Here is a 22,815-nt window from a genome sequence, read left to right as displayed (position 1 = left end):
AAGATGCAAATCAAGAGCAGGATATTTAAATCCCGGGCTTGATTTGCAATTCTGAATGCTTACATTTGCAGCCCTATTCTGAAATAGGCTGCAAGTGTAGACATACCCTAACTTAGCTACCCCTCTGAAACAGCTGAGAATGTTATTTACCAAGTGCAAACTGTTTTCCACAAGAATGAAAACTTTCAGTGAGATATTCAGAAGTGTTTGGGGTTGGCCTGCTCTACTCTTAGGGTACATCTAAACTACATGGCTCCATTAACGGAGCCATGTAGATTTGTTTGTTCAGCAAAGAGAAATGAAGCCGCGATTTAAATAATCGCGGCTTCATTTAAATTTAAATGGCTGCTGCGCTGGGCCGACAAACAGCTGATCAGCTGTTTGTCAGCTCAGCGCGCTAGTCTGGACGCTCCCCTGCCGACATGAAAGCACTTTATCGACCTCCCCGGTAAACCTCATCCTACAAGGCATAATGGGGAGGTCGATAAAGGGCTTTTAGGTCGATGCGGGAGCGTACAGACTAGCGCGCTGAGCCGACAAATTGTTGGCTCAGCGCAGCAGCCATTTAAATTTAAATGAAGCCGTGATTATTTAAATCGCAGCTTCATTTCCCTTTGCTGATCAGCCTAATCTACATGGCTCCATCAATGGAGCCATGTAGTTTAGACACACCCCTAGTGAAATCAATGGAAGTAGGATCAGGGCTTAAATGAATCAAGGGCTTCTATCTCACTGAGAAGCTATAAAATGAGTGAAGCAGCTAAGTGCAGACATTCTTGTCTCTCAGAATATACCCCTCATGTGCTTATGACATTCTGTGATGGAAGGAGTGGGGCCTAGATAAATAATATTCCACTTTCTTCCTTTTTCAAACTTAGGAAATCTCATAAAACACCCACAGTAACGGTTGCATGGTTAAGTACTCAGAAATCCAAAAGTTAAGTTTGCACATGCAAACTTAAATTGGCCTCTTGTGCATGTGCAACATGGTACAGCCTTTAATTTGGCCAATAATAGAGTATGATAATTTTTTCTACAAGCTTAGACGCATATGAGTAGCATAATTTCCATTAATGTTTTTATTTGTTTTGTTGTTGTCTGTAGGATTTGATATACTTAGGGTAATACACAATAGAATCTGAGTGTATCTAAGCTGCAGAAAGAAGTATGATACTATGCTTTTATTATCTGAGAAATAATGTCATTAAAGATTGAATCATTAGGTATATGTACTATGGACAGAGCTAAGTTCATAAGCAATTTTAACACTGGCATTTCTTTAAGGGCTGGCCTGTGCAATCTTAACATTCATTTAATACAAGTTTTGTCTTTTAATGGAATAAACAAAAGGGAAAAGTGTAGTACTATGCTGCTGTGGGCTGACAGTGACAAAATGACTATAAATAAAGGACAGAAATAATGGCCACAGGAAAATAAATGTGGTGGTCTACGGCAACTATTTCTGCCAGAGAAAGAGTCACTAGAACCTTTTGCAGACAAATGATAAAATTGTTTTCATTACAGAGATATAGCTGATAATAAATGTGCTGTACTTTGCTATTTACCTTTATTTTCCTCCCAGGGGCTTCTCTGTTTCATATGAACTTCCCCGGCTCCACCATTTTGGAAACTACCATGACACAGCAGAAGCTAGTGAAAAAAACAACAACACAGCATGTGTAACGGTATGGTTTGTAATGGCTGAATCACACTGACACATTTCCAAGATGTCTGTAGCTACAATGAACTGCTGTGCAACTGGCAGAGAGACTCAGAAAACAATATCCAAGGAGACAAGAGAGAACTTAGAGAGAGGAAAGCATCTTTGGATATAATGGCCAACCCTGCCAGAATCACTATAATTGAGGTTGTGTCAGCATTTCCATTATCAACCTCATTGTTTAAGACTTCATAACTCATCTGTCATCATCTGATCCAGGCTGAATCACAATATACATCAGGCTTTTTAAAATTTATCTTTGCAAATACTGAAAACAATACAGTTCAAGCCTTTTGCAAGGGTAGAGGGGGAAGGGGGCTTGGGTGCTGGGCAAAAGGAATGTAGCAAATAACATTTGGAAATCAAGGTAAATGCTCTTGGCACTTAGTAGTTTGGTATGATAACCTACCCAGCAGACTTTGAAATTGTACTGTGAGTGGCCTGTAACTAAAAGCCCAATGTAACTGCCATTCCAGTAACGGAAAGACATTCTCATAACTACACTCAGACTTGGCTTGGTTCCCATGGGAGGAGCTCTCTTTTGAAAACCAAAATACTTGTTAAACTAACTGGATAATACCATATTAAGCAGTTATAAATTAACTGGTACATAACAGAGATGGCCGCATCGAATGATGATCATATTTACAGTGCAAAAGGAAAACAAAGCATAATATTGACAATATTATGGAAATCCCCAGCTATCTCCAAGTTTTCCCAATGTCTTCATAGAAACGTCAAGAAAGGAAATGTTTCTGCCTTTTGAGAGTGACCTGAATATAGGCGTTGAGGAATATTTTCATCTAATAAGAACAGGACCCTCTTGTGTGAGGAAATCCCACAAGCAAACCAGGGCTGCTCAGTCAACTGCACTAACATACCCTTTCCACAGAGTCTGCATTGGCTCAGGCTTCAGGTTTGTGGCAGCAGGAAAGCCTGAGTCAAATAATCCCCCGGCTCAGGTACTTCCCCAGACTTGTCAGACCTCAGGATCTGTCTATGCAATAGCTCTATTTGGCCAGGAACCCTCCTGCTCCCTCACAGTGCATCTGCCTCTCTGGACTCCCAGCCTGATCCAGTTACTTCCCCAACCCTGCCTAGGCCCTATTCCACTTTTTGTCCTTGCCCTATGTATGGGAAACTGCCCCGTGATAGCCTAAGGGGGTCCCCCAAAGGCAGGATCGATGCCCCTTTTCTAAAGGGATATGTGGTCCCTAAAATATAATTACCTCCTTTTACAGTAAATATGGCCACATGGGCCTGGTCCCAAAGTCCTGTTCTCTCTCTTCAGGGTAAATACGGTCCAAACGCCTACCCAAAAGTATTGTCCCCTCTCTCAGAAGGAATACAGCCCAGTAGGCCTAGTTCAAAAGCACTGTTCTCTCTTTTATGGCCCTGCAGGCCTAGTCTAAAAAGCTCTGTGGTCTCCTCTGGAAGGCTCTCTGGCCTGGAGGCCTTCGTCTCTGGTGAGTCTCTCCTGGCTATCAGGGAGGCGAGTGTTGCGGGGCAGGGAGGGAGGGGAATCCAGACCCTCTTGCTCCACCGAGTCCCAACCCAGGGCCCTGCTGGCAGTGGACGCTTCCACTGCCTGCTCAGTGGGGCGTCCCGCTGAAACGCGCTGAGCTCCTGGAGGGACAAACCTCCACCCTGGGCCGCTTCCTACTGTCCCTGGTGTTGGGGCTGTCACTGAGGCTACGGTGGCTGCGGCCTGGACGACGGCGGCTGTGGCTGCTGCCTGGGCTGTGGCTCCTGGGGCTGTAGCATCGGCTGCTATGGGAAATATGCTCAGAAGCTCCAGCCTGAGCTCCTTCCCTGCTGGTGATCAGCCCAGACTGAGCTGCTCCCCTGGCTTTTATACAGCTCCTGCAGTTGGAGTATGCCCAGTCTGGGAAGAAGGGCGGGACTTCCTCTGTCCACAGGGTCTTAGCTCCGCCCCCTTTCAGTGCGGTGTGATACCTTACTTTGAGATTGTGCCAAACCTGTTACTGGCACACTCTAGCCTTGCCTCCATCTCCTGATCCTTTCAGACTCTGACCATCCAGCTTCAGCCTTTGGCCTGTATCTGGACTCTGGCTACAGTAGTGATTTAGCTTGTTCACTGACTTTCAGCACTTATCTCAGTTTGCACCTGCATTCTACTTAAGGTACTGACATCGTCAGAAGACTCTAGCCACAGCAGACTCTAACCAGTGGCTTGCACCTGGACTCCGACTATAGTACTGATATTGGCTGGTCTATGGACTCTGATCTCTATTCTGACTCCAGATTGTCCCTGGATCTCAATTCCAGCCTATACTCAGCCTAGTCCTTACCCTACTAAACCTGACTATTGGGAGATAGCGCTATATGTATATCACTATCACCACACAAAAGAATAGTCAAAACTCGGGTTGTCCTACAGGGTCAAACGGACTAAAGAAAAAACTATTTTCACCAGTAAAAGCAGACACAATGTGATTAACAAATGAGAGACAAAGATGCACACTCTTTCTTTCTCACACACCCACACCCTCTTACACACCATTAACCCTGATTTTTTCTCTCATATTTAAATCTTTCCTCATTCATGCCTCCCAAGTTCATTTCCAGAGGCAGGCAGAAATGAAGCAAAGCAGACCTGGCCAGCAATAGAAGAAACAAAGTTGACAATTGTGCATGTGGCTCACTATAAAAATAGAAATCAGAGGTGTGTGCGCTAGGTGGGATGGTTCCCTTTGCACAGAATCTGGGTCAAGATTTTTATATTATTTACTTTTTTTAGAGAAAAAAATACATATTTATACCTTGTTTCCACCTTCTTTCCCCGCCCCCAAGAAGATCACGCTAAAACTTTTATCAAGCAAATAATTAAAGGCAATACATCATCCTGCTTAAATGCTCCTGATACTGGAGAGAGAGGTTATTTTCTTACCTCACACTATGCCTTCTGAAATCTGACAGTGTCACCCAGTCAGTCATTTCAATGTCAGCTACTCTTTTATTATATGGAATACAAGTAATAATGAAACTGTGCTGATCTGCTTGCTTTCACTCTATATAGTGTCTATATTTATACACTTATGCTTCTATTTGAATCTATATTTATCTGCTCTATCTGCCTACAGTGCATCTGTTTCTCTACACACATACATAATATATATATACACACACAAAATTGTGTGTGTGTGTATATATACATATATATATATAAACACATGCTGATACACCCAAGAATATGCATCAATTTACTGTATGCTCATGAATTTCCATCAGCAACAACAAAGGGTATAAATACAAACATGTGCAATATATAACACATGCATGATAGAAATGTGTATAAACACACATAATGTTATACACAGCTGAATTCTGAGGATCTGAATAAGTCTTAATAGTAGTTGGCTTTCGGAAGCTTTGTTAGCTACTGGACTACAGATTCAAAGGCCTTGCCTTGGTTGAGGTTTCCTTATGTTTCTCCACTGTTGTAGCTCTGCTGGTGGTAGCAGTGCTGTGAACATCCACATATTACAAGCTTTTGTACTCATCAGGGTTTTTGCTGCCACGTCACACAGACTTGCTATGAAGATGCCTGAGTGGCACAGTAGTTAAAAAGTTGAGTCTCCACGTCAACCACTGTTACAATTATTATACTTGCCCCCGTGCCACAGCAGGACATTTTATGAAAAGGATCAGTAGAAAGCAGCAGGGGAACTAGCAGGGGGCCTGATCGGATATGCTGTTCGACAACAGGAAGCAGTGCAACCTGCTCCCAGTCATGCCACTCAGGGGAGGAAGTTGGGGGAAAGGGTTGATCTGCCCACACTCTCTGGTCGGGGGGGGGGGGGGGGGAGCAGAGCAATGTGGCTGGGAGCTGGGGGAGCAGAACAGACTGGAGCTGGGTTGCTTTGCTTCCTTCCACCACCGCTGGTGACTCCTACTGCCAGGCTCCTTGTATCTCTTGGGGCACAGTTTAGGGTAAGACGTGGGGAGAAGGTAGAGCAGGGGTTGGTTTTGGAGGAAGGGGTGGAACAGGGCCAGGGCAGGAAGAGGCAGGGTCTGGGATGGAGTGGCTGAGGGGAGGAGGCAGGAAGAGTGAGGCTCTCACCCAGGCTAAAATTGGCGTGGGGAGGAGTCACATGGGAGGATGGTCCCATGATTGGTGACCCTCTCTCTCCCCAGCAGTCTCCACTGTACTCAGGGTTGTGAGGAACCTCTCCAGTATCTTCCTTTACTGTAAAGCAATTTAGTACCATGGATTAGCTCCCTGGAACCGCCAGCTTCTGGCAACACAAGCACTGCTTTCTAGGAAGCCACAAGCCTTGCTTTCTCAGTACAGGTTAACAATAGGCACGCACCCCCCCCCCCACACACACACACACAAGTCTTTCAAGCATTCTCTGTTGCATCCATTCCCTGATCCACAGAACAAAAAGAGTTATCAGGACTGCTGGTTCCAAAGAAACAGTACGTCACAACTTACCTGTTACACCTCACAACACTGCTCTGCTGAACACACTGAACGTAGATATATTTATAGCAGAAACAAGAATAACTGTATTCGCAAAGAACACAGATTGAAGTGCAAAAATAAGGAGGTTAGTTAAACAGAAATTAAAAGGTACAGTGAGTAAAGTAAAATCCCTTTAAGCTGAATGGATACTTTTCAAAGACGCCATAATAGAGGCCCAACTTAAATGTATACCCCAAATTAAAAAACATAGTAAAAGAAGTAAAAAAGAGCCACTGTGGCTTAACCATGTAAAAGAAGCAGTGAGAGATAAAAAGGCATATTTTAAAAACTGGAAGTCAAATCCTAGTGAGGTAAATAGAAAGGAGCATAAACACTGCCAAATTAAGTGTAAAAATGTAATAAGAAAAGCCAAAAAGGAGATTGAAGAACAGCTAGCCAAAAACTCAAAAGGTAATAATAAAATGTTCTTTAAGTACCTTAGAAGCAGGAAGCCTGCTAAACAACCAGTGGGGCCCCTGGATGATTGAGATACAAAAGGATCACTTAAAGATGATAAAGTCATTGCGGAGAAACTAAATTAATTCTTTGCTTCAGTCTTCATGGCTGAGGACGTTAGGGAGATTCCCAAACCTGACCCGTCCTTTGTAGGTGACAAATCTGAGGACTTGTTACATATTGAAGAGTCATTAGAGGAGGTTTTGGAATTAATTGATAAATCGAACAGTAACAAGTCACTGGGACCAGATGGCATTCACCCAAGAGTTCTGAAAGAACTCAAATGTGAAATTGCAGAACTATTAACTATGGTTTGTCACTTATCCTTTAAATCAGCTTCTGTACCCAATGACTGGAAGATAGCCAATATAATGCCAATATTTAAAAAGGGCCCTAGAGGCCCAGCAATTACAGACCGGTAAGTCTAACGTCAGAACCGGGCAAATTAGTTGAAACAATAGTAAAGAATAAAATTGTCAGACAAATAGAAGAACATAATTTGTTGGGCAAAAGTCAACATGGTTTCTGTAAAGGGAAATCCTGTCTTACTAATCTATTAGAGTTCTTTAGGGGTCAACAAACATGTGGACAAGGGGGATCCAGTAGATATAGTGAACTTAGATTTCCAGAAAGCCTTTGACAAGGTCCCTCACCAAAGGATCTTACATAAATTAAGATGTCAAGAGATAAGAGGGAAGATCGTTTCATGGACAGAGAACTGGTTAAAAGACACGAATAAATGGTAAATTTTCAAAACGGAGAGGGGTAACTAGTGGTATTCCTCAAGGGTCAGTCCTACGACCAATCCTATTCAACATATTCATAAATGATCTGGAGAAAGGGGTAAACAGTGAGGTGGCAAAGTTTGCAGATGATACTAAACTGCTCAAGGTAGTTAAAACCAAAGCAGACTGTGAAGAACTTCAAAAAAATCTCACAAAACTAAGCGATTGGGCAACAAAATGCCAAATGAAATGTAAAGTGGATAAATGTAAATTAATGCACATTGGAAAAAATAACCCCAACTATACATATAATATGATGGGGGCTAATTTAACTACAACTAATCAGGAAAGATATTTTGGAGTCATTGTGGATAGTTCTCAAGACATCTATGCAGTGTGCAGCAGCAGTCAAAAAAGCAAACTGGATGTTAGGAATCATTAAAAAACAAGTAAGACAGATAATATCTTATGGCCCTTATATAAATTCATGGTACGCCCCCATCTTGAATACTGCGTACAGATGTGGTCACTTCATCTCAAAAAAGATATACTGGCATTAGAAAAGGTTCAGAGAAGGGCAACTAAAATGATTAGGGATTTGGAACGGATCCCATATGAGGAGAGATTAAAGAGACTAGGACTTTTCAGCTTGGAAAAGAGGAGACTAAGGGGTGGGATATGATAGAGATATATAAAATCATGAGTGGTGTGGAGAAAGTGAATAAGGAAACATTATTTACTTGTTCCCATAATATAAGAACTAGGGGCCACCAAATGAAACTAGTGGGCAGCAGGTTTAAAACAAATAAAAGGAAGTTCTTCTTCACACAGTGCATAGTCAATCTGTGGAACTCCTTGCCTGAGGAGGTTGTGAAGGCTAGGACTATAACAGGGTTTAAAAGAGAACTAGATAAATTCATGGGGGTTAAGTCCATTGCCAGTATGGGTAAGGAATGGTGTCGCTAGCTTCTGTTTGTCAGAGGGTGGAGATGGATGGCAGGAGAGAGATCACTTGATCATTACCTGTCCAGTTCACCTGGCATTGGCCACAGTCAGCAGACAGGGTACTGGGCTGGATGGACCTTTGGTCTGACCCAGTACGGCCGTTCTTATGTTCTTATGAAGAATACTGGAAAGAAATGATTTTATATAAAACAAAATTTTAATACTCTTCCTAGATACTTCCTTAACTCATGCTATCCTCCTGTCTAAAGAGTTCATCTAATAAAGAAGCCAACTTTCTACTTACACAAAACCAAGCGCACTTGGCCTGATGCCTGCCATGCCCCTCCTCCAAGGTCCTGCCCCAGTCCCTGCCCAACCCTTTCTCCAAGGTTCTGTCCCTGCTCACTCCATTCTTCCCTCTCCTGTTGCTTGTTGTCTCTAACCTCACTCACTCTTAGGCGCAAGAAGCAGAGGTGCTTTGCAGCCCACAGTCCCCAGGGGCCCTGCAGGCTCCGCTGTGCTCGGGGTCCTGCTGCCACCTATAGCTGTGGCTAGGTTCCCAGCATTCCTGGAGCAGATGGACTGGAGGCTATTTGTGGCAATGGCATCTGGTCCAGGAGAGTTGGCCACCCTAGGTGTGACCTCAACTTGGGGTGGTGAGGGGCACAAAAAGGTGTAGGGGGCCAGCTGAGCACCCCAAAAAATAGTCCCAGCACCACTACGCTCACTTGATCATTTTCACCAGTCCAGGGCAGAGAGCTGAGGTGTGTGTGTGTGGGGGGGGAGGGTTCTGGCTGGAAGTGCAGATTCTAGTGTAGGGCTGTTTGAGGGATTTGAGGCACAGGAGGGAGCTCTGGGCAGGGACCAAGGAGTTCAGAATGCTGTAGGGGGATCAAAGCTGGGGCAGAAGGTTGAGATGTGAGGGGGGAGATGGAGGGTTCTGGCTGGGAGTGTTGACTGTGAGGTGGAGCTGGTGATGAGGGGTTTGGAGTGCAGGAGGTGCTCCAGGCTGGGACTGAGATGTTCAGAGGGTGGGCTGGAGCAAGGAATTGGGGTGAGAGGGCTTCAGGTTGCAGAGTCTGGGTGATGCTTACCTCAAGCAACTCCTAGAAGCAGTGGCATGTACTCCCCTAGGTCCTAGGTGGAGACAAGCCAGTCAGCTTTGCACACTGCCCCATTGGCAACAGTTCCCAATGAGAACCAACACTTGGGGTGGCAGCAATGTGCAGCACTCCCTGACTGCCCGTACAGGTAAGAGCGGGAGTGGGGACATGTCACTGCTTCTGGGAGCCATGGCAGACTTTTAATGGCCCAGTCAGCAGTGCAGACCAGAGCCAGCCAGGCTCCCTTTTCAACCAGGTGTTCCAGTTGAAAATTGGATACCTGGCAACCCTATCATCTGACCCAAAGTTTTCTCCTGCATTTTCAACCAAGCTGTTTCATGAAACAAATTCACTTCCTAAGTAAAGGATGCCTGGGTAGCTGTTTGCACCCCTAAATATACAAACATGAATCTTTGATGTGTACTTCAGGATAGGGCCCACCCCTTCTCTCTGTAGTATACCACTTCCTAATAATTTTCTCTCTTTGAAGAGTTCACAATCGCTCATTAGCATTACATTGAAACTGGTAAGTGGAGGCCCACTGTGAACTATACAATATTTAATTTACATGTGAAAAAGCAGAGAAATGTAAAAATGTTGCCTGAAAGATAACCTGTTTTTCCCCTTTGCTGGTGACCAGTCCTTAGACAGTGACCTTATGAACATGACTTTCAGTAGATATCCATAACTTCTTACACAATATCCATACATGCATTTTGCAATGATACTGATGACCAGTGTGACACTGGCTTTTCTTAGACGTCTCACATGACCCCTTTTGGTATCCCAGTTAACACCAGACCCTGTTACCTTTAGGCAGACCTTATGATTGCTGCTAGCTGGTATCAAGAGTTCCCTGGATCACTGTGAATGGATGGACTAGGCTGAGGTCCCCTGATGGAGACCCTGTGGTCCTGACAAACCCCATCCCAAAAAAAGTTCAGTAGAGAGGTCCTCCAAGAAGGTTAGAGTGACTGCAGGGGGAAGCAACCAATCAGGGTCTAGTAAGGCCCTATAAAAGAGCTGCAGAGCAGAGCAGCAGTTAGTTGCTGTGTAGAGCTCAAGGAGTGAAGACTGGGTGGCTGGCTGGAAGAGTAGCAGTGCAGCAGACAGCTCAATGTAGAGAGCTCACAGCAAACAAGACAGAGTCCTGGAGTAGAGTCAAAGACAGCACAGACCATGGGGAAGCGGTTCAAAGGACTGAAACCAGAGGGGATTGGAAAGTGTGAAGATGTTGCTTCCAGGAAGGAAGCCACGAAGGCAATACTCTATTCCAGAGAGGGAACAAATTGAGAGACATTAAAGAAGGCACCAAGAGAGGGCTTGTACCCTGGAAGGGGGTTGTTTTATTTTGCACACATAGGCTGTGTGATTCGGGCAGAGGGCTGAATCACCAAAGAGTCTCTATAAACAAGAGAGAGAGACAGTGGGCATACACACTCAGTTAGAAGGCGAGAGGGGAGTGCAACCCTATTACACACACAGAATTCTCCATGATTTTTTGAGAGCGAGGTGATTAAGAACATCTGTATCCAGCTCTGCTGCATTCAAGATGATGATCGCCATTTCAAGAAATACATCTTCTCTTCCCAAGTACTTAGAAGTCATTGAAAACAGAAGTCAGAACTCAATATGGAACTCCTGGCATTTCCAGGAGTGAGTAACCCTGATCCAGTGATATTTTCCCTCTGATCAGATCCTAAGAATACTGGATATGCAGGTAAAAGGGAAAAAGATAAACGGGGTAGATCCTACTGAGCATCAAGGACAGTTGAAAGACTTTGCCTTACCCCAATCTGTACTTATCAGCCTATTTATCTATAAAATCACACAACAGAGATTTCATCCAGTTGTTTTTTCAACTTTATAGCACCAAAAAAGTGCTTTCAATCCATCAAGGACTGTACTTAAAATCTAGGGTATTATGTATATTAGCTTATAACTACTGACCCTGAAGATTTTTCAAAAAAATGCATACTTTTATGGCATGTTTAAAACCCCTGAACAAGATCTGAAATTTGTGAGTCAAAAATTAAAAATTAAGAAATAAAACCAAACATAACTTTAAGAGACTTTAAAATATTTTGGTGTAAATTACACATGGTAATGTAAGACAGCAATATTATTTGCTAAATGAAACCCATTTAAATATTTTTTTTAGTTCTATGGCCCATGCGTAGCTGCAATGTTCTGTGCTAATTATTAGAAAATGTCTATAATTTGTAACAACCTATATAATCTATAGACAATTTAAAGATACATATAAGAAATCCCTTTTTATATCCTTTTCATATACATGGAAACCCTCCACTCTTTCATTTTTTTCTTTCTTTCTGGTCTTGATAGTCCTAATTTTTGATCCTCACATTAAACTAAGACTGCTAAAGAGGGGCAAACTAAAGTCCTACGCACACTCAAGAATACATCTTAACTCACTGATTAATGTCTGACACAGACAGTTTAAGAGGTTTGGATGACATATTTCATATTGTGCCATGGTTACATTTTTTTAATATTAGTTAAATTAGCAAATTTCATAGTGCTTGAAAAACTCCCTCTCCTAGAAATATAATAAGGATATAAAAGGGAAGAGATGACCATTAGTTAGCATGCTACTTATTTTCAGCACTATCAGATAAGCACCTTTCAGAGAATACTAACAATTAGTTAATAATATTAGTTTTGTGATAACCATAATGACTGAACATTTGTACTAATTTTATCTATGATCATTTAATAACTAGCCTATTAATTTTGCCCCCAGCAAGTCCCTGTCTATAGTTTTAGTGCTTTTAAGAACCCTGCTAAACTGAGAAATTTTATCTAATTATTCATTTTGCACCAGATTGATTACCTAATAGTCTACCTGTAGAGGGTGTCCTATAAAGCAACATTTATACAGAGAGGAGACTATTTAGACTAGTGCAGCCAACCACCTCATTTCTCCTATATTTGTAAAAATTCTGCACAGAGAACGAGTATCTACTACCTACTAAAATGCAAGGAAGTTCTATCTTTTCTTATGAAAAAAGGGGAATATTGCTCAAATTCAGGAAATGCATCTTAATTCTTCAGTAAACAATACATTCAGAAAGTACTGAGTGGGCCCTGCATGTAATGCATCCTATGTTGCTCGAAAGGCTACAAATGGCTATGTAATGTTAATACATAAACAAATACCTCTTGCTTCTTGGCACATTGTCTGGAAATAGGTCTTAATATCTGGTGCATGGAAGTACCTCTGTCAGATTTAAAAACCAATTACTACAGTCATCCAGTATTGAAGCCAGGCTCGCTGGGTCTGTAGGTGGCATCCTTTGCCTCCATGCTACAGCAATAATACTGAACCACTGCCTCTAACCAGTGGCTTTCATGCTAAAGATCTAGAGCTGCAGCCTAGCCAAATCCCAAGCCCCTGACTGACTGGACAAGACAGAGTTCTCATTGGGTATCTGGACTGTATAATGAACAGGAAGAGCAAGCTACCTGAGCAGCAGGCCGTTGGTTGCTATCTACACCATCTTGCTACCCTGTTGTTCTGTCTAATCCTGCCTTACTACCCTGTTGCCTTGTCCAGTCCTGCCTTCTTCCTGACCATACCCTGTCTTGTCACCTTGTCTGATCTTGCCTCCCTACTCTGCTATCCCAGCCCCTTGGGTTGGATCTCCCAGCTGCCAATCCTTGTGAGAAATCTGACCTTGCCCCAGGCTGATTGAACTCCTGGCTACCATACTATCCTTGAACCATTTGACTGTGAATCTGAACTATTTTAGTGACTGGGAATTCACTTACAAATATTAAATTAGTACTTGGAGAAGCCTTTAATCCTCTGGTAGAACCCAAACTACACAACATGCCCCTCTATTTTCAAATGAACTGAACTCTAAAATATTCAGTACTATCCTTGATTAAATAAAAAATTAGAACACTTTTTAGAGATATAGTTTAGTCCTATAATAGGAAAATAATATACAAGACTGGTACGACACTCCTTTATACCAATACAATTGTGCCAAGAGTAGGGGATGTATTAGCATATATTAATAAATATTGGTATATATTGATAAAAGTACCATACCCCTCCCCAAAACAGTTATACTGATGCAAAAGCTGTGTGTAGACCAGCCTTCTAAATTCAAATGGTACAAAATTTTATTTCCAACCGCCATGATTCCTGATCTATAGGAGTTTATTCAGTCAGGTTGAAACAGCCCCAAGATATATTTTTAAGTGTGATATTTATCTCAGATTATGCACAAGCATACACCTTGCTAGAAGCATAGGATGTTAAAGACCAATCTAGTATTCAGGGATCACTCAGTGCTTAAAGCGTTTGCCAGATCTCTAATTTATTTTTGTGTGGTTCCAACTGATTGAGCATAAAAATAAGACCTTGACTGCACTCCTCTTGGTCTCTGTCTGGAAAGCTCAACTCTTAAATGCACAGTGCCTAATACCACAACCAGATACCCAGATGGAGATTCCCTTCTTATATGTTAAAAATGAAAACATTTGTCTATATATTCAACAGTGTTTTGGAATAAATCACAAAAGGCCATTCTTTTCCCAGGTTTTGTGGGAGATATTTAAAGCATCTATTAGAGGAATGACCGTGATACATACTTCATGCAAATCAAAGGAGCCATTTCATCAGATCCTCTTAGAAAGAAGCTCAAATCTCATCAACAACTGAGCACTGGCTCTTCCCAAAAAACAAAGCTGAAGCTGTAGATATGCATGTACAACTTGGCATCATTATCACATCTCTAGGCAATAGCAGCTCTCTCATATGCCCAACAACGGTTTTTTGAATTTGGAAAAAGAGCCAGCCGTATGCTTTCAAAAATATGCCATTCCACCAATGCCCCAATCATTATATCTCCAACTGAAACAGAAGAAAAACTTGTTAAGAAAGCACCTATTATTAAGTACCAAATCCCCATCCCTCCCCATTTTGAATACCCTCAGGGACCCCTTCTATAACACAAAGGCATACTTTTTCAAGAACACCCAAATCTTGTGGATTATTTAAGAACAAAATGTAATATCTGAAGCAGAGATATTGACAGATGAAGTTCAAAATGGTATATGGGACCTTCCAAATGGCAAATTTCCAAGACTTTAGAAATGAGTTCTATCCATCTTTCCAGGAGCTTTCAGTGCTTTGTATTACTCAAATGTTCTCTCGCTCCCTTGAACTGGGAAAATAGCCCTCTTCCTATTTGGAAGACAGTATAACCATACTCTTGAAAAAAGATGAAAAATTCTGAAGGCTGTAGATCATTTCAACCAATGTAATTTATTAGCCCACAGAATAAAATACAATTGAGAATCTTAGCAAACTAGATATCCCTAGTCCCACCATGACTAATTCAAAGTGTCCAATCTAACTTTATTTCAAGGAGAGCTTTAAACCATATTATTTTATAAATACTAAACATCATTCAACACAATAAACAAACAAAAAAGTTCCTTTTTCCTAACTTTAAGTGTGGAGAAGCTATTCAGTACAGTTCATAAAGCAATAGGGAATTTTAATTTCAGACATCAATTTATAATCTCCATCTAATTGTTAAGAACACAATGTAAGAACATAAGAATGGCCATACTGGGTCAAACCAAAGGTCCACCTAGCCCAATAATATACCTTTTGACAGCTGTCTGTGTCAGATGCTTCAGAGGGAATGAACAGAACAGAGCAATTATTGAATGAACCATCCCCCATCATCTTGTGCCAACTTCTGGAAGAAGTTTAAGGACTTCCCAAGCATGGGGTTGTGTCCCTGATCATTCTGGGTAATAGCCATTGGCAGACCTATCCTCCACGAACTTATCTAATATATCCATCTCTATTGCTTTATTTGGTAGGTTTCTGATCAGAGACTTAGGGCCTAATACAAAGCCCACTGAAATCAAAGGAGAAATTCCCATTGGCTTTTATAGGTTTTAAAAGAACTAAGGCATGGATGTCTTTTGTGAATGCCACTGTTTGCTTTGTCCACTGACCTGCTGTAATAGCTAAAGCAGATTCTCCAGAGATTTGAGACATCACAATCCCTGATAAATAATATAATCTTGCTCTTTTCATTTTGCTTTATCTCAATGAAATGTGACTCTTCATTAAATGCTTCAAATCAGTCTTAGAGATGTACAGTTCAATATCTGTTTTTATGTAAATATGACTAATCAGAGGCAATCATCTTAGGTACCCATTGAACAAGAGATTCTTTAACTTCCTAGGCCTATGGCCACTTAAGAGATTCAAATAACTGGGGTATAGCTTTCATCCATTAGATTATTAATATTAAATCTACAACCCCTTTGACATATCCTAAGTCCAACTTCTAAGATAGCATAATGTACCACTATTTGCAAGTGACTGAGTCAACTTGATAAAAGTGAATGTCCTTTCTTGAGCATTGTACTTCCACTTACTTGATATAAAAAAGGACTCCACAGAGCATTCAGGAATTGTATATGGCATGAAAAGAGACCAAAAAGCAGCTTGCTGGAGCACCAAACACAGAACAAAAATGAAGCAATGACCACTCCAAGTGGAAATTATAAAATGGTTCAGCTGTCATTTAATATGTTTGGGACAGGCTATATTTTACAGAAATTCCCAGCCCCAAAATGAGAAAGCACTGAAGAAGCATGCAGCTCTCTTGTTTATTTTTTACAGTCTCATTTGTGGCAAAACTTCTTTGCTCCCTGAGAATACCAGACAATATCCAATCCTGTGACTCCTCCTGGAAATACAGAAATAGACACTAAAAAGTAATTTGGTACAGAACCAAAATCCTTCTTAACTCTCCTGATACGCAGGCTACCAGGTTTCCCTCCAGTACAGAAAAATGCTAACTTTGAAAAATGGGATGCCAAGGGACTATCAATCACTGGAAACTTTTTCCAGGACACAGCTCTACTGAATTCTGAATAGCTCAGAATTGAATTGAATTTATTTTTTTGGAATTTCTATGTGTATCTACAAGGTAAATGCATTCTAGACAGAGTTACTAAAGCAAAAAATTCCAGAACAACTGATTAACAGAAACGATCAGACAGTGGCCTAAATAAAATAAGTTCCTATCTCTGTTTTACAGTTTCTTTATTGAGAAGAACTTGGTACGTTTTATTCTGAAAACACTGGAACTTTTTTTATGTCGCCAAATGAACAATGCAGCTAAATCAGTACATGTTTTCTAAACAACTAAGTTGAGACAAATCTGCATTTTTCACCAAAAAGATTTTCAGCTAGAAAATTTCACCTGCCTCTACTCCTATTGGCCATTCATGACAGGGTCTGATTATAATCTCAGTTACACCTCCGTAAACCTGAAACTGAACCTCAAACATAGATTGTGGGAACTGAGGTAAGAATCAGGCCCTTGATACACTGCTGTGTAGGGATGTGAAAGACTAGCTGATTATCCTGTAAGTAAATGCTCCCCCCCTTGCTGCTTCTATCAGAAAGAGGCAGCGGGGGGGGGGGGGACAAGGGGGTACTTCAAAGTGGCAGCGCCACGTGGAGCCTGGGACTAGTCCCCAGGCTCCACATAGCATTGTCGCTTTGAAACGCGTCAGGCTCTGCCTGGCGTTTCAAAGCGGCAGCACCGCACAGAGCCCGGGGTCAGTGGGGAGTCCCCAGCTGATCCCAGGTTCCACCTGGTGCTTTCGCCTTTAAAGTGTAGCAACAGCCCTGGGGCTTTTTCTACACATCAGAGGCGGAGATGCCCTATCGACTAGTCGAATAGTTGATGCGAAATGCATCAACTATTCGATTAGCCAATTACCCAAAATTTAACATCCCTACTGCTGTGTTGGCCCCTTCTTGGTGCAATGAGAAGGTCATGTAGTACTCACACTAATATTTGGACAGTGATAAGAGACTCAAGGCCAACATTAATCTATAATATTACAATTCACAGATCCAAAACACTTTTCCAACGGGAGATATCCCTCTGCATTCTGAAATAGTCATTCTTTCTGTGGCAATGACTTCATTGGGCTTTGATCCTGCTCCATGGGCAAGATGGTATTTTCTTAAAAAAAAAAACAACCCAGTATCATATCAAGCATATAGAATAATGATTGATTTTTTGCATTTTAAAATATGGTACAGCCTCAATTATCCAACCATCAGTGAACCCAAACATGGCCATATCTCCTGTCATTTATTAATTAAATGGTAAATTGACTCTATTATTAAGTATTTCCACAAAGCCATAGGCATGCAGGGCTTTTTGGCTATTGGTAAACTTTATTATTAAAACTTATTCAGTGTCCTTCCTATGTTATTCATACTCTAATAAACACTGACAATTATTTATTAAAACAACATTTACAGCATGTCACTGGGTGGGCTACCACATCTCTAGGTCCCCAGGGATAGAAGCATCCCTATGACTTAGGTAGGCAGTACTCTTGACATGTAAACATACAACATCTCTGTGCACTGTACAAAAAACAAAAGCAAAACTATGTATTGTGTGCACTCTGACAATTTCTAATCCCGCTATGAGTGACCGACTGTCTCAATGGCATGTTATCGGGTAAGATCGTAGATTGGTAAGATCTAAATTGTCTCTTTCCTGAGTCTTACCCCTATTCAATAAAGTTTATGAACTTGTATAAAAGACAAAACTTCCAGAGGTATTAAGTAACATGATGTTCATTCTGATGGCTCTTGCAAAGAAAAAGTTGTCTGCAGTCCAGGCATGATGGGGATGGGGCTGAGCAGCGCCTCCCAGAGGGCTTAAGATATACTGGAAAGAAAAAAAAAAAGCTGACTGCTTGAAGACAATATGCCCAGGAAGAGTCCACTGGGCAACAGGATTTAATATGTCAGGGCATGTCTACAGTACAGGGAAGATCAACCCTCCAGAGGTTGAACTTTTATTGTTTGATTTGGTGGGTCAGTGTAGACCCATAAATCGAATGCTGAGGGCAGCCCTCACCAGTGTCCAATCCTCCTCCTTCTGCAAAGAGTAAGGGAAGCTAGTGGGAGTATGTGCTCCCATCGGGCTCCTACACCATGGACATGCCGGCGGCTCAGTTTAAGGTAAGACAAATCCAGTTAGACCACGCCTCAGAAAAAGATATAGCCCAACTCTTCCCCCGAGTCTCTCTGCCAGTGCAGGGAATGAGTAGAAGCATATCCCTTTTCCCATGCCCTCCATTACAGGCAATAAGATTATGGCTGACTCCTTTTTAGGTGAATTAACTCCACGTACTCTTTATTCCTTCTTTTATACCAACACAGCAATATTCACAACAATGTAGCATTTATTGTTGAAAGGCAGAAGCAGAAACATTACAGGCAGTCCCCGAGTTACGCGGATCCGACTTATGTCGGATCCGTAGTTACGAACGGGGTTTGCTGCCCGTCTCCCTGATCTGATGGAGACCAGCAGACCAGGGAGACAGGAAGCAAAGCCTCTGAGGACGCCGGCAGCGGGTCAGCCCAGGCGCGTCTGGGCTGTCCGCTGCTCACGACTTTGCTCCACGTCTCCCCAGACCAGGGAGACGGGGAGCAAAGCCGGGGAGCACGTGGGCAGCGGACAGCCCAGACGCGCCGCGGCTGTCCCGCTGCTGGCGTGTTCCGCGGCTTTGCTCCCTGTCTCCCTGGTCTGCTGGTCTCCAGCAGACCAGGGAGACGCGGAGCAAAGCCAAGGAGGACCCGGGCGGCAGGACCGCGGTGCGTCTCGGTCCCCCGCCCGCGTCTCCCTGGTCTGCTGGGGGGGTGGGGGCGCAGCTAGTACGCCCCTCCCCCCCAGCAGTCCAGGCTTTTCTCCGGACGCCTGTGGTAGAGCAGCTAGGGTTCTGGTGGATTGGTCCAGTAGTGCCGAGGAGCGGTGCTACTGGAGCAACCCAGCAGCACCCCAGCTGCTCTGCCCCAGGCGTCCCCAAGTCAGCTGCTGCTGAAACTCACCAGCGCTGACTACAGGAAGCCCGAGGCAGAGTTGCTCTGCCCCGGGCTTCCTGGAATCAGCCACTGATCAGTTTCAGAAGCAGCTGACTTGGGGACGCCTGGGATTCTTAAGTTGAATCTGTATGGGTATGTCTACACTACCCTCCTAGTTCGAACTAGGAGGGTAATGTATGCATACCGCACTTGCAAATGAAGCCCGGGATTTGAATTTCCCAGGCTTCATTTGCATAAGCGGGGAGCCGCCATTTTTAAAACCCCGCTGGTTCGAACCCCGTGCAGCGCGGCTACACGGGGCACGAACTAGGTAGTTCGAACTAGGCTTCCTAGTTCGAACTACCGTTACTCCTCATTTCACGAGTTTGAACTAGCGGGGTAGTGTAGACATACCCTCTGTAAGTCAGAACTGGCGTCTAGATTCAGCCTGTTGAAACTGATCAGAGGCTGATTCCAGGAAGCCTGGGGCAGAGCAACTCTGCCTCCGGCTTCCTGTAGTCAGCCGCTGGTCAGTTTCAGCAGCGGCTGAATCTGGACGCCTGTTCCGACTTTCATACAGATTCAACTTAAGAACAAACCTACAGTCGCTATCTTGTACGTAACCCGGGGACTGCCTGTATACAAATGGTTGAGAAATGGGATGGCCCTCCTTAATATCTCTGGATATTAAGATAGGCCAGCCTGATATTATAACCAGTCACAGGTGAACAGTCACAACACAACTAAACTCTAACTCATTATTCTGTTTCAGAGAGGGACTCTAGACTCAATGGTTGCTACTGCTGATTTACTACTGCGCTGCTGACATGATGGATATTGATTATTAAGACACTAATCTTTCCATGCACATATGCTGCAACAATATATCTTCTCCACTAAGACTCCCCTAAAACCAAAGAACTGGGTGTTACAATGCAATATGCATGGTGAGAGAAATGTATGAATAGTCATGAGGTTTGGGGTCTGAAGTGGGATAGTGTAGCCTTCCTCTGACCCGGGGGGGGGGAGGGAGAGAACCACCCTCTCTGACCTGGCAAGTGGAGCCAGGCTGAGCTCACCCCACCCACTGGAAGTGGACAGGCGGGGCAGGAAGTGGGAGTGGGAGTGGGAGCTGAACTAGGGAAGGAGACATATGTGTCCTGCTTGCTGCAGCCCACAGACCTTGATGCCAAGCCAGGCAGCACCCTGGACCTGGAGAGGCTCAATGTTGCAGAGGAGCTAGCACTGGTGAGACTGCCAGCAGCTGATTACCTGGATAAACTAGAGGAACCTGATCTAGAACTTGGGTGGGAAGCAGCCTGTTTTTGTTTAATGACTTTGAGGCTTGACAGCAGGTCAGCATGTTGTGGGAGGATCCCCACTGACCTAGTGGCAAGACACCCCCTCTCCCCACTGTTAGCGCCCTAGACTAGAATACAGTGGAGTTGAATGTGACTGAATTCCCCTATCCTGGACACCCCAGTACAGAGGTAGCAGACTATTCAGCTAATTCCCTCAACAGTGAAGTGTGACATAGTGTAGTTCTACATTGCGAGGATCTACTGGAAAAAGATATGCAAAATGCACTGTCTAGACTGGGCCAAATTTCGGAAAACCCTCTTCTTTCAAAAGCCCCCTTCTTCCTCGTGGAATGAGGAATACAGGGGCTTCTAAAAGAGCATATGCTCTTCCATTTTTTTTTTTTTGCGGAAGAGCAAATGTGTTCCCTGGATGCAGCGGAGTTTTCTTGGGATATCTCTGGTATCCCGAAACCCCCCCGCAGTCTAGCTGTACCATTGTAAGGCAGTGTGTACCCCCTCCCCAACTAAGGTAGAAAGAGTGACTGACACATTACAGGGTCTATGTATAGCAGTTTTTCTAAACAGGAAGAAATCTAGCAGAATTTATTCAGTGTGTCAGTCATATACATTGTTATCAATGATGCAGCACTTACTGAGCACCTATCAGAATCAGGAACTCAGAGCCAAACTCTGGTTAATGACCACAATATCCCATGACACCAAATTTCACAAGTTAACTGCATGTTGTGTGAAGAAGTTTATGTTTGTTTAAAACCTGCTGGCTGTTACTTTCATCAGCTGACCCTTGTGGCATGTGAAGAGGTAAATAACAATTACCTATTCACTTTCTCCACACCATTTGTGATTGTATAGCCTTCTATCACATTCTTGCCTCACTAATCTCTTTTCTAAAATGAACAATCTTGGTCTTTTTAATCTCGCCTTGTATAGAAGCTGCCCCATACCCTTAATCATTTTTGTTGCCCTTCTCCATACCTTTTCCAATTGTAATATACCATTTTAGAGATGGAGCAACCTGAATTGCATGCCATATTCAAGTTGTGGGCATTACATGAGTTTATTACATAAAAACTACACAAGTAGAACTCTAGACATGCAAATGATAAAAATATTAGGTGGTTTACCTGGCATTGCTTGGGTCCTTAACTCAATTAATTTTTGCTTTTCTTCATTTAAACCATTGAACTGAGAATGAGGAGTTCAACATGCAGGCTGTCCCGGGGGGAGAGGACTACCCCAGCTATCTTTCACCCAGGCAGCTTGGGACCAGGTGAGAAGCACCTCTCCCTGTCTGCTGTATCTCCAAAGGGTACAGCCAGGGGAGAGGTGCATATCCCCTGGCTGGGGGATGATGAACAGACAGACACACAAACATACATAAAGTCTCTCAAATATAGAGCAGATAGCTGTCCCTTTCGCCATCCCTGTCCCCTGCTGCTGCAATGGGGTTATAGCTGTCCCAGTCCCCATTTCCGGCCCATTGCTGCCCCCGTGTGGTCATTATACAGTATAAATGTTCCTACTTTCTATCCCATTCCCAATACGTCCCATTTTCCTGGTGGAACCAAACCTTTTCCTTGCTTTAAGTTATGATAAGAGGAAGCTGCATACCAAAGTTAGTGACCCTTAACTCTTACTGTTTTGGAGGAGATCTTGGACAGACACACACACACATACACACACTCGGAGGCAGACAAACTCAAATACGGTATGTCTACACTACCCCGCTAGTTCGAACTAGCGGGGTAATGTAGGCATACCGCACTTGCAAATGAAGCCCGGGATTTGAATTTCCTGGGCTTCATTTGCATAAGCGGGGAGCCGCCATTTTTAAATCCCCGCTGGTTCGAACCCCGTGTAGCGCGGCTACACGGGGCTCGAACTAGGTAGTTCGGACTAGGTTCCTAGGTTCCACGAGGTGTACCGGTAGTTTGGAATAGGAACCTAGTCCGAACTACCTAGTTCGAGCCCCGTGTAGCCGCGCTACACGGGGTTCGAACCAGCGGGGATTTAAAAATGGCGGCTCCCCGCTTATGCAAATGAAGCCCGGGAAATTCAAATCCCGGGCTTCATTTGCAAGTGCGGTATGTCTACATTACCCTCCTAGTTCGAAGTAGGAGGGTAGTGTAGACATACCCATATAGAGTAGAA

General features: G+C 43.3%; 1 protein-coding gene across 43 annotated transcripts in view; it reads right to left on the bottom strand.

The window, feature by feature from the left end:
- Positions 1 to 22,815, bottom strand: part of ZBTB20 (zinc finger and BTB domain containing 20) — a 723,674-nt gene that overhangs the window by 353,307 nt on the left and 347,552 nt on the right. For 31 of the 43 annotated variants that reach the window (XR_012897274.1, XR_012897273.1, XR_012897271.1 and 28 more), the window contains one exon: positions 1,566 to 1,650. The exons of 8 other annotated variants lie outside the window; for them this stretch is intronic. The gene's annotated coding sequence lies outside the window, so the exon portion shown is untranslated. Of the gene's footprint in view, positions 1 to 1,565; positions 1,651 to 4,631; positions 6,056 to 8,413; positions 8,520 to 22,815 lie in introns of those variants that run through there. 4 more of the 43 variants (XM_075906037.1, XM_075906003.1, XM_075906172.1 and 1 more) reach the window with 2 other exon arrangements.

Source organism: Pelodiscus sinensis, chromosome 1 (genome assembly GCF_049634645.1).
Source record: "Pelodiscus sinensis isolate JC-2024 chromosome 1, ASM4963464v1, whole genome shotgun sequence".
NCBI lineage: Eukaryota > Metazoa > Chordata > Testudines > Trionychidae > Pelodiscus > Pelodiscus sinensis.
Note: the sequence above shows the minus strand (reverse complement) of the source record. Positions and strands in the feature narration are given on the sequence as shown.